Genomic DNA, 13780 nt, shown 5'->3' with positions numbered 1-13780 from the left:
GACGACTAGATAATCTGCAGCACGATATCAAAGACGAAACCAGGCCACTGATCCCAGATTTGCGGCATTCCATTTTAGCCAGCACCGATGACGTCGGTTTAGGCGCCGGGAAGCGTGCCGGGCTAAACATCACAACCCCGAGGCCGTGAACACGGGGGTCCAAGACCGACACGAGGACAAAACCATCGGATCGGACCCCCCCCCCCCCCTCTCACCGCAGTGTGTCCAGGCATGGCTTCACACACACCGGAATATCAGCGAACGACACGGCAGGGCCGCCGGGAACCACAGTCGCCCCTCCCCCCCCCCCACCCCCTCCCCCAAGGCCGACCGCGCCGACCGCCAGTCAGAAAAGACAGCCATCGGCGGAGCCAGAGCCGGCCGCCGGCCGCTGTCACAGCCCCGGCACCGCCATGACACCGGACCGGCTGATGAGACAGTCAACGCCGGGGCAGCCGCGGGCCCGCCTGCCGGTACTGTCCGCGGGGCCACAGAGGCTCACAGTGGGGCCGCCACGGTCCTCAAACCGGGCGACAGCGGCGGGACGGGCCGCCCGCCGCAACCTGATACCAGCCGACGCCGCACGACCCGGCTCCCCCGCTGGTCCCCCGGCGGCCACGAGAGGCAGACGACTAACGAACACCCCGAACACGGTCACGTTCCATTAGTGGGTCGCGGCGCCCCCACGCCGGTCGACAGTGAGTCACTGGCGTCACTGTGCGGGGAGTATGGGGTCCAGTCACAGCTGACTCAGGACGGGAGCCGACCTTGGGGTGGAGGGAGTCCCTCGCCGCCCCGGTTCACACTAACTGGTTCGACCCAAACTCACCACCAAGAGCCATGCCGCAATAACAGACCGGGCATCGCCAGCGGAACACACTGGGAACCTTCCGCATGCGGCATGTGCCCGGATTCGTGGTCAAACCATTAACTGCTCAGCAGAGATCGAGAAAGGTGTGGGCAGCGGACGCTTAGCCTAAGATTTTTTCATTCCATTGGGTGTATTTGGCGTTTTTTAGGGGCCGTCCTACCCTACAAACGAGCCGACGCGAGTGGTTTCGGCCGCTGACAGCCAACTGAGGCGAACGCTTGGTGATAGTGGCGCGGGCAACGGGGGCCTAATCAACTCATAGCGGCGACGCGGCTATGGAAGGTTAGGACCCTGCCCGGGCGCCACTGAACGTGACCGGAGCAAAGGGAGACGGGGGTCGGAGATAGATAAATCACCCCGCCGACAGACGCGGGGCAGACCCTGACTAGGGGTGGTGCGAAGGGGAGTGTAGGAACGGGCGCGCCGCTGGCAGGAGAGCCGAGAGGCGCGAACGGCAGTCGTCGACTGCGACGGACGGCGAGTGGAGCAGAGAGTGGGCGAGAAGTTTCCCACCCACCCTCACCTATTTAATAGATGCGACTTCGAGATTCGTCAAACCTGCATATCCTTAATCCCGACCATATACCTCGTCGTTATCACTCCGTCGGTGCGTTTTTTAGGGGCCGTCCTACCCTACAAACGAGCCGACGCGAGTGGTTTCGGCCGCTGACAGCCAACTGAGGCGAACGCTTGGTGATAGTGGCGCGGGCAACGGGGGCCTAATCCGCTCAATGACAGCCTCGCCTCGTGAAACGTAAGCAAAGCCGAGGCGGTGTTTTCAGACAAAGGCCAGACCTCGCCTGTGAGCGGAGCATCTCTAACAGCAGCCCAGAGTGCAGCCCCACCGGTCACAAGGTCCAATATACGGCACAAAGTCGAATACCGAACTGTTACGAAACATACGCTCCGGTCATTTGTCATACGCTGCGCGGGATACGAAACACAAGACACAATCTTGTCAGATCTCTGCGAAAACAATTACTCATACATCTACGGAGATCATGACTCGTAAATATCAGACGGATCATCAATGGAAAACATCAATACAACAGTGAGCTCAGCGAATCGCGAATAATTGGACGAGACGGGAAATCAATAACAGCCAGACCAATGCACTGCTAGCAAATCAATTGTCACCAGCAGGGTTTCCCTTCCAGCCTGCCTAACGCCACGTTACTCCGCTAAAAGCACCATAGACTGTCCCGCTGACCTGCACGGACTCCGTCCCAGCCGACTGACCCAGTCGGCAGTCTCCCACAGTAGCACCATCCCCACTGACCGTACGGACGATGCACCGACCACGGGGAGAGCCCCGACACGACTCCCAAGGCGCACCGCCGACTCCCGACCGCCCAGTCGCGCAGGACAGCCCTCTGAGCTCACAACTCACCCCGGCGCGCAGGACACCACTCTCAGCTCTCGACTCCCGAACGGCACAGAACAGGCGCTCCGCAGACTCCCGACCTGCCCAGTCGCGCAGGACAGCGCTCCGAGCTCCCGACTCCGACCGGCACAGGCGCTCAGCCGACTCCCGGTCCACACAGGCGCGCAGGACAGCGCTCCGAGCTGGGCCGGCGGCCGCGGCAGCCTTCCGGCGCCGCTGGCCAGTCGCCAGCCGCGGCACACCATTAGCCCAGCGGCCGTGAACGGACCGCCGAGCGGAATCCGCAGTCCCAAAGAATGGACCTCACAGGCCCAAGGAGCGGAATCCAGTCTCATAGAGCGGGCCTCAGAGAGTCATAGAGCGGAATTCGCAGTGCCATAGAATGGATCTCGCAGACCCACTGAGCGGAATCCACAGTTCAGTCCCGTAGAGCGAGCCTCACAGACCCACAGAGTCTGTGACAGAGTCTGTGACTCTGTGGGTCTCAACTCACGGGCTCCACGGAGCGAGTTCTTCACTATACAGTCCTCCCTTAGAACGAGAGTCTTCAGCAGCTTTGGCCGCTCAAAGTCGGTGCAAACACGACATCAAATAAACAACACACCAGCAAAGCACCAAATCACTCCCCACCTGAAGTCTGAACCCAATTTATGCAATCTGTTCAGCTCCGGGCCGAGCCCATATGAACCAATGCCTCCAAGTGACCCTTGTCTCGACGACCGCTGTCCTCACCCAGTTCCCGTAACAAATCACTCCGGACAGCTCACTGGACACGCGGACAGGCGGCGGTGCCGGCTCACGTAAATGTCGCCCTATTTCGGGCCCTGCTGGACTCAGTCGGTGGTGGAGCTACCAGACAGCGACACGGCAATCGCATTCACTGAGCGGCCGACCGGGAACCGCCGCGCCGGCCCACTGAGCCGGAGTATGTGCCACACTCTCGCATCCGACGAGGCTGGGCTCAGCGAGTCGCTGCCTCCTTGGGACAAACTGAGTAAAACACACAGCGGTGACGGAGCCTGACTGGCACCATCACACTCCAGACAGCGTGTGCGATCAGAGTTCCCATGGTTCCTAACACCCACCGTATCGGCGGATGTCCCATCATCCCACCATGAAAATGCCTGTCAGTTCGACCATCATCCCGACGTGCCAGCACCCCTCCCACCATCCCACCGTGCTAGCGTTCATCCCACCATCCCGCCACCCGTCGGTCAACAGCTAGCTCCGCCGACCGCCGACGTCAGCACGACCCATACACTATTTACGCTATGTAAATAATGCTACTCGACGGACGACAAAATAAATAAATAGCAGACGCCGGAACCCGAGCCGAAGCTGCAGCGGACGCCGAGGCAGACGAAGGGCGCGATACATACGATCGGGACTCAATGGATGTCGGGATATCAATACCGGATGGCGACGTCGTGTGGTGGTCATTACGACAGACCCAGTTGGCACTGTGAGGAGTGAGTACGGTGTCGGCACTACTTCACCGACCGCAGCCGGAACACGGTGCATACTCTCGCCAGCACCGCATACCACGCCCGGTCGTAAGCGAGGCGTTGGAGACAGCCGTGACGGGGAGGGGAGGGGAGGGGAGGGGAGGGGAGGGGAGAGGAGGGGAGAGGAGAGGGGAGGGGAGGGGAGGGGAGGAGAGAGGAGGGGAGGGGGAGGAGAGGGGAGGGGAGGTTGGCAGGAGGTGTGGTTGGCGGGGGACGTCCCACACAGAGGCCAGGCCTCCAGGACAGGATGCCTGTTTGGCGGTGAGGTGAGGTATCACGCTGGAGAATCGGGTCCTCTCCAGCGAGGAACGAAAGATATTCCGGCGAGGGACGCTAAACCCTGTCCAGCTCAGCGAGGGACCTAGAGGACAGACCCTTTCCAGCCAGGCCAGCAGTTATACAAAAGACCAGCACCGACGGGCCGGCAGAGCACGGCCCAAATAACACCAGACACCTCCCGGCTGTCTTTCCGACTGCGCAGTGTGCACGTTTACACGAGGACAAAGTCAGAATGGAGCTGACGGCCCGGCGGATGTCAGCGAGCCGTGGCCACGGTGGGAACACCGCGGCCACTTATTTTCAGACACGGATTCACTGTGAATAGTTGGAGTGAGTTACGGCTGATTGTGTGACGCAAATGGTGTTCATTTTTACGGCCAGTGCACTCGGAAAGTTATCACGAGCAGAACACTCGCCGAGCTATCCGGATCACAAGCCATCCGTCCATTGCTGTTCTAACCGGCGCGGCGCACAGGTGTGCCAGCGCCATCAGACACAAAAGAGCGAGTAGAGCAGTGAAGTGGGCGGATCACCTCTGGTGGAGCTGTCGAGACCCATGCAAGTTCCGGTTCAGCCCGAGCCGACCGACCTGAGCGCATGGCTTTGCCCGAAAACAGTGGCGTTAGTCAGATAAAGTCTGCGTGTTCTCCTCAGTCGGTACTTCTCAGTCAGTCCCAGAGAGTTAACAGGGGCGTGGCAGAAGTGTCGCGACCGACAGACACAGGACAGCCTGGCCGGCCCCCTGTCACCGAATGACAGACAGGAAGACTGTTTCGCTTCTGTCGTCATTCGCCTGTTGCGGCCGCGGCAGTACGGCAGAACGGTGACCATAAGCCGTGCTCCAGTGGTCCGTCCGATGCACGATTGTTCAAACCCAGACACACCGCAACGGGCAAAGGTTGTCGGTGCTCACGAAATTGTTACTGGTTATGGAATCTTTTAGCGCTGGTAGTGGCTTTCATCACATTCAGATGGACTCGGATGTGTCGCCAATGTGAAGATAATTGCGTTGCCGTAAGAAGTGTGAAATACCAATGCCATTTCTGATGCAGTGAGCAGTATTGCGCTAAATGTGATTCTTTCAAACCCTACCAGACAATACAAGTAGTTTTTTGTTTTGTTTTGGATACGGATTATGGTTTCAAGTTTGTCATGCCATGCTACACATTTTTAATGTAAATCGACCAAAACAATGCATAACATGATTTCCAAATGCACGTAAAACCAGTTTTTAGAATCTCTTGCTCTGCAACGTGAACAAACGATCCGTGTGACCATTCGGTGTAAAGGAATGCTGCTGCTTTCAAGCACGAGCAACAACACACTGCAAGGAGCTCTGGGCACGCGACTCCGGGCAACTCTGCCAATACAAAGCAAGCTTCTGAATGAATGGACCACGGTCGAGCCAAACAGGCTGCTCCTGTCAGCGTTCCCCATTGTACTTGAGAAGTTAATTATTTCCCGCGACATCACCCCGTCCCGCCCTGGTCTCCTGCTGCGACCCAAGACGGAGTGTAAGCAATAATGCTCCAGGACGGGCAGAAGCGTGACGCAAGTGTCGCTCAGCCTGCCGCAACCGAACGAACGGTACGAACGGTGCGGGATTCGTGACAGCCCCGTGGAGTGCCACCACGTCTGGTAATGTTACCAAGTCCCATCTAAGCCCCATCCTCCCCGTATGTTGGAGGTCCCGCCGGGTCGCCGCCCGTCGCAGCCAGTGACGGCGGGGGCGCCGCCGGGATGCCGCCGCCGCCGCCGCCTGGTACGCTCCCGAGCCGGTCGGTCCGGCCGCCGCCGCCCCGCCCCCGTCGTCAGCGGCAGGAGGGCACTGGGCCGGATTTGGCACGGTCTACGTCAGCGTCGCCGCCGCCGCCCGCCCGCCCAGGGCCACCGCCGCTGCAACTGGCCGCTACAGCGCCGGGGGAGAATGGGCGGAGCATAACATGGAACATCAAAGCTCCAAAGGGAAGACGCAAGTCGCAAATGACTCCATTGTAAAATAGCAGTATGTGAAAATCGAAAGAATCAAATTTACATGGTACAGGTACTCCCAACATAAGAAGCGAAGTTGATCGACATATCGACCGAAGTGGAATCCAAGGGCGACAGCTTCCGACCAGCCAGTCGGTTCCCGGGGCCGTGGTCCAAGAAAAAGCTGACGACCAATGACGGTTCGACAGAAACAGCTATCGAACGGCGCGCTGGCGGTTTGGAGAAGACAGTTCCTATCCACACAGACCGGTCGAAGCAGCTGATGATCACCCGGGGTGCTAATGCTCTCACTCCAGTGCAGAGCGTGTTGATCTCAGCGATCCACGCCGGTCAGATCGGGGCCAGGGTGACGACCGAGTCATACAGCGCGTCTGCAGTCATACTCCCGCTGCACAGCGCCGCAGAGACATGTCGAGCGACCGAGGGAGGTCACCGGACGCGGCGCACGGTGACGGAGAGAGCATACCAATCACGGGCCGAGCCGGTGACTATGTGGGACGCGGCGTCTGAGGTCTGGCAGAGCCGCCGACCGGAGCCTTTGAGGTGAGGAAATCCAACACCGCTCTTACGTAGGGCATTGCAGAAGCGGAGCACATCCGGTGTCAGACAGAGTACCAATCGATAAAGAAATGGAGACGCCAGAAGATGGCCGCTCGTGTCTTACACGGTACGGGTCACGAGGCCGGCACCGATCGCTTTCCGACCGGTCAGCTTAGGTGGCACTGAGACCCCGAGCAAGCGACGGCCCCCGACCAGCGGATCATACATTTATGAATGACTATCCGAAAGTTAATGCTCGACACAGGTCAGTAGAGCGGTCCACATCCATCTCAGAGCAGAAATAGGTCACGGCACAGGTGAATTCATCTGGATATTCACCGCTCATTTTAATTAGCTTTGTTATGACAGTTTGTTGTATGACCGACACGATCTGCGCACAAACAGCCCTAATTGAAGACATTATGAGCTACGGCGACACCTTTTTACGGGCGGTAAGGTGACGCCTCGCGCCGCGCTGGGTGTGTTTGTGTTTGGACCGGCCCCCCGTTGACGCTGGCCGCTCACCAGACTCGGAGCGGCCGGAAAGCGTTTCCTGTCGGCTCCCAGCCGTCGGGGCCCGGAGCTGCCAGCTGGCTGGTCGGAGCGGTAACAGGTACCCGCCAGGAGCGCCAGAAGGCCAACTACTGATCGGAACACGGACGGGATGCATATCTCGTGACAGCGAGCAGCCACGCGCGGCGGCTCAGACAGCAGCCAGACACGACGAGCGGCCGGCGGAACACGACTGCAGAAAGGACGGCTGAAAGCGGCGGAAATTCAGCGGACGGTTGGAAGCGGCGGATACTGAGCGACCCACTGTATGTAGGTTTTGGTTCCCGGGCAGACGGCTGAGAACACAATTCCATTAAGGTCAAATGGAAGAGGCAGAACTGAAACGCCACGCCGGATGGACGAGACGGGCACTGAACGGCTGATCTCCATACACATGACTCAGCGCGATAAGTCCCAGCAAAGGGTCGGTGCCTCAAATGACCACGTGAAACACACACAAACAGACATTAAACTGACCTCACTCCGGGTGGCAAATGTAAACTGGGTCAGTGACGCTTATGTATCATTCAGTGAGGTTTGCCTGTCAGATGGTTAGTAAGGTTGTCTACTGGTCGGCGAGGCTTGTCAATGGGTCAGTGAGACCCACCAGTCGGTCAATGAGACATTGTTTACGAGGCTTCAAAGATATGTAATCAGACCAGCAGCGGTAAGTCAAAGAGGCCGGCCGCGGAGACCGGGGTCAGCCCCCGTCGCACCAGTAGTGCCCAGATCGCGGAACACTACCAGGTGGATGGGCACAACCACCGGTCCAGGGGCCGCCACAGCCCATATCGAGCCATGGCGTGATGCTCTGGGCTTCACCGCACACATGCAAAACATAACACATCCTCAGCCAACGGTCACGACTGAGGGCCAAATCATCGCGGACTACTTTCATGTTAGATCAGACTTGGAGTAAAAGTTTAAACTTCCTTGCAGTTTCCCACGGGAACAAACTGTCAAAATAATATCTTTTTCTACAACTTAATTGCATTTTTCGTGTACTTTAAGCTTTTGGGCGGGTGCTTCAGCAAATGTAGGCCATCAAGTGCCAAATGTGAATTTCCATTACTGTTCGGGTGACCTATTCGGCTATCAGACGGCAGACTTCGCACGGCTATGTTACTCCCTTTGAGGAGCGCAGCGCTCTTGACCTTATAAGGAAGCCGTACTAGCGACTTAAGCCTCTTAACACCCTATTAATGTCAGTAAGCGCCAAAAGGAGCTGCTCGAAGCTAATCGTTTTCAAACCCGGAAAGCTGCAGTGAAAGAGAATGGGCGCCGATCCGATTCTAGGGCGCCACCATGGAATGTTAGCTCGTTCTGGCGCCTCCCGGCACATGCTGCTGTCGGCACTGCGGTGCCCACATAATGTATGGAGGACGGTGGCCCACGACTCCCACCGCCTTTTGTGCCCATTCCACACAGACATAATTGTTTAGAAGACACGTGCAAAGCATTGTTGGAACCGGGGGTGCAGCTTAAACAAACAACTTCCTGGCACCAACGGAGCTGCCTGGATCAGCCACGCTTACAATACAACACACCGACCTTATGACCCTCACACCACATACATACCCGTGGCAGCAATTAAACGGGTATATGGTAATGGATAATAGCATCCCTAGTCCCTACCCTACAACAGATGCAGTGTAACCGCCAGCCACAAAGCATCCGGTCCAACGTGTTCAGGGGTCAGCCCAGTTCATTGTGATTGAAACTCATCGGGAAAACACCTACTGGGCACCTCGGCCGGCATTTTATAACGTAATTCCCGACATATCCGGGACAGATGCATTATTCCAGAGGCATACCCGTACAATGAACACAATAGTGGGAATAACAATGTTCTCGGAACCCGTCAAACGTCACAAGGCTCACGTCACACCAACTTCGTCGATACCAATTGAATCATCTGACCATTTGTTTTTGATTACTCGGCTCACGTCCACGGGCCAACATTGACTCACAATTGACTTGACCAGACATCCAAATACCGTAAGTGCAAAGAGCGAAAATTGAGGACATCCTTTCCCACGCGGCGACACCGGGACCCGGCCGGTCACCTCCCTGGTGAACCTCTGCCGCCGCCCGCGGCGCCCAGTTCCCATCGTACTACTGTCCGGTTGCGCTCGCCCGCTGCCCCGGGGCGCCGGGGCGACAGGAAGTTCCCAATCGGGCCTGAGAACGCCCCGGCCACCAGCGGCGGCGGCGACAGACTGGGGAGGGCAGTGACGGGCCGGAGAGGGAAATGACGGTCCGAGGAGGGTCGGGGAGAGCCGCACACACCGGCCACGTCACGCGGAGCACGGCTGGGAGATGGAGCGGCGCCCATCGCAGCGACACTGATCGACCGGCCGCGCGGGTCGCCGCCCCGGGTCAATGTGGCACCCGCCGCGGAGCGGGGGAGGGCACGGGCCGGCCGGGGAGCGAGCGTGGGCAGGCCACGGCATGCCCGCGCCCCGCACAGGAGACTCCCTGACGACAGCTCTGCCAGGCTATGAGTTTGGAAGCGGGGGCAGGCACTATGAATGAATGCCGTCGACAATCAGCAGCCTGACAGACCAGCGAAAAGCCCGTGAATAGGTACATCAGGTCTTCATCACCGTCAGCGATTTCTGTACTGGAGGAGCCAGGACAGGCCCGTGGTTTCAGTCATCCATTGGCGCCAGTAGCCCCGTTAGGTTTGCGATCCGTGCCACTAACGCGGCAGCAGGAGCGGTCCGAAAGCTGTGGCATGTCAGTCAGACCGCAAATGCCGCTTCCCGATCGGAATGAACCGAAGAGTACTACGTGACTTGTAACAATATGGTATGCATTACTGCCATGTATTTTTTATTGAAGAAAACCGTTGGCATAACGCATATATGCACAAATAATATTCCTGAGAATACCGATACCTACAAGCGGTATATCACTTCAGTGAGGGTTGATTTTTCAAAAGCACACCGCAAAAAAATACGGTGATGCCATCAAGTGCCACACAACTGAGAAAGGGAAAGTTAACCTTTTTCTAACGAGATCGGGTGTAGTTTAATCTTCGCTTATAACCGTTTGACATCATTAACCGTAAGAGTCAAGAGCTAGATATTACGAGCCCCATGCCACTTCAATGAAGTGTCGCAGACCACAGCGCCACAAAATGTATCCAAAGCTTTTTGCCAATCAGTATTGGAAATGTGCTTGAATGGTGAGAAATGGTGTCAGGACAAGAATGACTCTCGACATGGATTGCCTGGTGGTGATGATGTGATAGGACATAATCAGGGCTCAGAACAGCCTGACCAGCGAGCTACTGGGGAACACAATTTTATACTCAGCAGCGGTCAAACTATTTTAACCGATATCGGTCGTAAAATTCAATTCAAAAGGCATAATAGGATAACCTATGGCAGTGTAGGAATATGTTTGCTAGCAAAGCATTTCATAAAAAGCGAACAAACAGAAGGATTCAAATATCTCTACCATTCTAAAAGAAAACTCAAGTTAAGGCATCATTGGACTGGATAAACATCCCTCTCCGGCACTGTTTATCATGGTCATGGCCAGAAATTAATTCCATGATCTCAATATTGGGGATGCTGGCAGATGATTGGTTATGTAGTGAAGCCAGTATAAGAATCAACTGGCAGAGCTGGGCAGTAACCCAACCTAACCTAACCTAACCATTGGACACACTGGATGGGAAACAGTGGTGCATGCCAAACAAACTGATAATTATATCATGAAATGTGGAATGTGGCAAACAAAACAGCTCACTGGATGTCTTATCAAACATCCCACAAACATACTGCCACTCCCACCATACTTGGTTATGGACCAGCATAATAATCAGAAGTTATTAGTAAGACTAGTAGCTGTAGTAAGCAACACCTAGTTGTAGGTAGCAACTTATTACCAGATTCCAACACACCTACCAGCTACCAGACAGGTTGGGATCACATCAATAAAGAACATTTTAACATCAAATCATTATGATACAATATCTTTTTTTTAATGTTAAAGGGACCCTCCCACCTTCAAAAAAGTTAATGAATTGGCACGAAAGTGATGTCGCTCGGTTCAGAAAGAGCGAAAACGAATATCTACCAAATTTCATCGAAAAATATTCACCGGTTTTCAAGATATTAAACTTTTACTTTTGTTTACTTTTTGGGATCTCCGCTGTTCCTAGCGACTTTATTTGAAAGCGCGGCATTTGTTGCGCGCAAAGCAGCATATACCACCGCGTGCTACCAAACGTTTTAGTAAAAGATTTAAAAATCGTTAGATCTCCGCTGACGTCACAAATTCTAAGGGGGCATACCAATGCACTAGCCCCTTAGAATCCGAAAACTGCAAGTTTGAAATTCCATATCTCCGAATTAAAGCATTTGTCGATGTTGTGAGTGCCCAAACCGGTATTTGCAGGCCATGGCCACCAATTTGGCTATCTCAACTCAAAACTAATGTTAAGGTGGGAGTGTCCCTTTAAATAATTACCTACTAGGTGATCCTGCTAGCCAATCTTTGATTCATTCATCAGCAAATAAATGTAGAACATGCAGTGCAATACCTAGTGACTACTACTAGACTATTCTTAAGCAAATGTGTTATCCCACAAGAGCATATTTTTGAAAGTTAGTTTTCATGACTATTGGAGAAGTGCAAAAATTTGGAAAATAATCAGCTTTGTAGTAAAAAATGACTAATCATATATCACTGTCATATAGCATTTGAAAAAAAAAATCAATGCCAAATTAAATGGTGCAATAAAAGTGCTTGCTATTTATCCAAAATAATGTCACATATCTAGCACATGTTCAATGTTTTATGCATCTTGTTATGAAACTGATTGTGTGCATTGCTGTAACTTGTAACAGTAGGTACCTACACAATATGTCATCCTGATCCCTAACTGTCCTGAAAGCAGAAGTGCTTGACAATGAGCTGCCAGGGAATATATTGTTATTTATACAGCCAATGCTACTTATGTACACAATTATGAGATATGGTCTTTGTAAAAATGATACTTCATGACCACCACTTTTCAGATGCCATATTTATGACCTGGTGCATCATGGAGCTCTAAAATATCACAAACCTGAAAAAATGTGACCTTAAATCTGCTATTTATGCTACTAATTTTACTTGCTTAAATTGAACCTTCTAAACACATTGGCACATAGCACTAAGCACATGCATAATGACAAGCTTGCAATGATGTCTGATAGCAATATTCATTTGACAAACAAGTCATTCCACTAGAAACTTTGGTAGTAGTAAAGCAGGCATCACACTTGTGTTTTGCAGCCAAGGAGAGGTGCTATAGGCTGTTAGGTTGTAGGACTAGGCTTTGGATTTTAGGGTGTAGGTTTTAGGTTTTAGGCTGTAGGTTTTAGGCTGTATTGTATTATATTGTATAATGTATTGTATTACCATCATGGACAATCCACTAGTAGGGGCATGGCAATTACAGTCCACAGTGTATAGGTGTACAGTATACAGTCCACAGTGTATACAGTGTATGGGTAAGGTTAGGTCAGGCTTAGTTAGGTTAGTTTAGGTTAGGTTAGGTTTGGTTTGGTTTGATTAGAAAGCATCTCTGGGTACGGCACCTCTTCTTGGTTGCAAAAAAAAAAACAGTCAAAGTGTGATGCCTGCTTTACGACTACCTACCGAATCTTCTTCCTTATAAAATTCCATACAAAAGAAACACCAACACTGCCTGGATTTTGATTTCTCCAGCTCTTGTCTCCTAAATCTCAATCACATAGCTTCATATCAATGAATGGTACTCAACGAAACATTTGATTCATACCTATTGCAGGTCATGCAAATTGCAATCACAATCAGAGTGAGTAGACTAAAGGAGGCGGAGGGGAAACGTTAAATTGAGTGTGTGTAACTATAAAGCTCAGGCTACACTATCAGCGTTTTTTTCGGTTTCTGCGTGATTTCGGTTTCCGCGTTTTTACGGTTTCTGCGTTTTTTCGTTCCGGGCGGCCGCCGCGTGGCCGGTGTTGTTTATTAGCGTAGTGATGGATAAGTGATCAAATTAATTAATTATTCATGTTTAAAATTATCGTGTTTTAACAAAACTATAATTAAATAATTGTTTAAAGGATTTTACAACTAGCAAGAATATATTTTCGATCATTATCATTTGTCAGCTTAATTACAATTAACATATTTGAAGTAGAATGATGACTTTTAAAACACATCTTGTCTTCTTTAATCATGAATTACACGATTTTCATTATTTACATTTGAAACTGTTCCATCGTTACAATATTATTAGCAACGATCACTTCTAATCATTCATCACTAAAACGAAATCCCGCAGAAACCGAAAAAAAGTTCACAGCCCTGAACTTTTTTTCGGTTCCGACTCGTCGGTTTTTGCGGGTTTTCGTTCCAAGGGACGCCAAACTGGCAGTGTAGCTTGCGCAATGTATTCGCTATGAGGCGAACTTGACGACGCGAACCGAAATCCCACAGAAACCGAAAAAAACGTCAGAATTCATGCTAGTGTAGCTTAGGCTTAACAATAGCATGATTCAGATTCTGCTTTGACTTACGATGAGACGACAGAAGCGGGATGACAGAATATTGTATCCTATCACTAAAAGTAACGCAGAAAACCCGCACGAAATTGAAATACAACTAATCGTCGAC

General features: G+C 52.8%; 1 protein-coding gene across 2 annotated transcripts in view; it reads right to left on the bottom strand.

Moving 5' to 3' along the window:
• LOC122364804 (ankyrin repeat domain-containing protein 50-like) overlaps positions 1–13780 on the bottom strand; it is a 26572-nt gene extending 12792 nt beyond the window's left edge. The window contains exon 1 of one of the 2 annotated variants that reach the window (XM_043335563.1): positions 13684–13780. The gene's annotated coding sequence lies outside the window, so the exon portion shown is untranslated. Of the gene's footprint in view, positions 1–12923; positions 12976–13683 lie in introns of those variants that run through there. The other variant, XM_043335570.1, reaches the window with a different exon arrangement.

The sequence above is a fragment of the Amphibalanus amphitrite genome, unplaced genomic scaffold, assembly GCF_019059575.1.
Source record: "Amphibalanus amphitrite isolate SeventyFive unplaced genomic scaffold, NRLGWU_Aamphi_draft 000027F_arrow, whole genome shotgun sequence".
Lineage (NCBI taxonomy): Eukaryota > Metazoa > Arthropoda > Thecostraca > Balanomorpha > Balanidae > Amphibalanus > Amphibalanus amphitrite.
This window is presented reverse-complemented; position numbering and strand designations above follow the sequence as displayed.